A 2,106-nucleotide genomic window follows, 5' to 3' on the forward strand; every position below is an offset into this window, starting at 1 on the left:
CATCTCCTCAGACCCAGTCAAAATCTTTTTTTTTTTTTCTGTTTATTTTTATTTATTTATTTATTTAGAAATACAGCCTTATTCAAGCTGGCTTGAAACTCATTACATAGTTCAGGTTGGTTTCAAGCTCACGCCATTCATTCTCTCCTGTCTCAACCTCCTGAGTGCTGGGTTGTAGGTGTGATATCACAGACACGGTGTCTATTTAATCTGCAATCAAGATTTCTGTTGTATAAACATGTATAATATCCCTTGACTCGGGCTGGAGAGATGGCTTAGCGGTTAAGCACTTGCCTGTGAAGCCTAAGGACCCCGGTTCGAGGCTCGGTTCCCCAGGTCCCACGTTAGCCAGATGCACAAGGGGGCGCACGCGTCTGGAGTTCGTTTGCAGAGGCTGGAAGCTCTGGCATGCCCATTCTCTCTCTCCCCCTCTATCTGTCTTTCTCTCTGTGTCTGTCGCTCTCAAATAAATAAAAAATTAAAAAAATATATCCCTTGACTCGTGTGTGTGTGCATGTGCACGTGTGATGTGTGTGCAGGGCCATGTGTACATGCTTGCATGTGCATGTAGAGGTCAGAGAATAGCCTTCAGCACCATCCACCTTTTTTCTTCTCCCCTAAATCAACAAAAGTCTTTTATTGTTTCAATAAAAACAAATTGTTCTTATGATCCAGGATCTCGTTTCTGTGTGTAGCTGGATAACTTAGATCTTACTCATCAGCCTGCTGCACTGTTCCTTTTTCAGAAACATAGATACCATCCCAAAACTTTCCGATAGCCTTGTTTTTAACTGTGGTGGCTTGTTGAATCAAAGCAGCTGAATTTGAAACAAGTTTGCAATGTCATTTCCTTCCAGGATTAACTAATCTTTCTGGGCCTGAGACACAGAACAAACAACACCTGTTCTCATCCGAACCCTGCAGATGTACTTTTCACTCAAGAAATTTCGGATTTCGACAAGAGATCCATTTTCCTGAGTAACGATGTTGATGGGGAAGGGAGCCCACGTGGTCCTCATGTTGTAATGGAACCAGTGTCACACCCTTGATCATGGGCGGACTATGGACAGTACGAACAGGAGCCAGTTCCTTTCTATTTCCCCATCATTTGTCAACTGGTAGCCTCTGTGTTTTTCTTTCCCAGGAGACTCAGTTCTACATGGATGTGGTTGAAGTCCCTCAGGAGGGTTCCTCTGGGGCCCTTCATGGTCACTGTGCATCCCTTCAGCATGACGTCGACATTTTCTGGGATGTCGACCATCTGGCTGCTGAGAATGGTCTTCATCCTCACAGTAGATGCGGCAAAGAGACCCACCTATTTTTGTGAGACTAAATCTCTCACTGGCCTAGAACTTGCCAAGTAGGCTAGACTGGCTAGCCAAAAGGCTTCAGGGACTCACCTGTGTCGCCACGCTCCCCACCGCAACCCCCCAAGCTGGATTTGTCAGCATGCCTTACCACACATGGGCACTGGGCTGATACACACAGGCCCTTATGCTTTCAAGGCAAGTACTTTGTCAACTGAGCCATCTCTCCAGCCCTCCCTGGATTCTTATGCATGCTGGAAATATTTGCTAAGTCTTAGAAAAATTTTTTTGAGTTAGGGTCTCACTCTAGCCCAGGCTGACCTGCAATTCCTCTGTAGTCCCAGGCTCACTTTGAACTCATGGCAGTCCTCTTACTCCCAAGTGCTGGGTGTTTTCATTTTAAAATAAATTGCTGGGGCTGGAGAGAGAGCTCAGCAGTTAGGGTGCTTGCCTGCAAAGCCTGATGCTCTGAGTTTGATTCCCCCAGTACCCACGTAAGACTGAAGTTGGCTCATGTGTCTGGAATTCATTTGCTGCTAGCTGCTAGTGGCCCTGGTGGGCCCGTTCTTTCTGTTTCTCTTCTCTCTGTCTCTCTCTCTGCTTGAAAATAAATGAATGAAAGAAAAAATTATATTGTTAGTGGGGAGAGTTTTAAAAAAATTGAGATAAGGGCTGGAGAGATGGCTTAGCGGTTAAGCGCTTGCCTGTGAAGCCTAAGGACCCCGGTTCGAGGCTCGGTTCCCCAGGTCCCACGTTAGCCAGATGCACAAGGGGGCGCACGCGTCTGGAGTTCGTTTGC

The 2,106-nt window shown here is 46.4% G+C and overlaps 1 pseudogene; it reads right to left on the minus strand.

Annotated features, from left to right (window-relative positions):
* Positions 1-704: 704 nt before the first annotated feature.
* On the minus strand, positions 705-1,285 carry LOC101599497 (annotated as a pseudogene).
* Between the last annotated feature and the right edge of the window lie 821 nt (positions 1,286-2,106).

The sequence above is a fragment of the Jaculus jaculus genome, chromosome 1 (assembly GCF_020740685.1).
Source record: "Jaculus jaculus isolate mJacJac1 chromosome 1, mJacJac1.mat.Y.cur, whole genome shotgun sequence".
In the NCBI taxonomy this organism is placed as follows: domain Eukaryota; kingdom Metazoa; phylum Chordata; class Mammalia; order Rodentia; family Dipodidae; genus Jaculus; species Jaculus jaculus.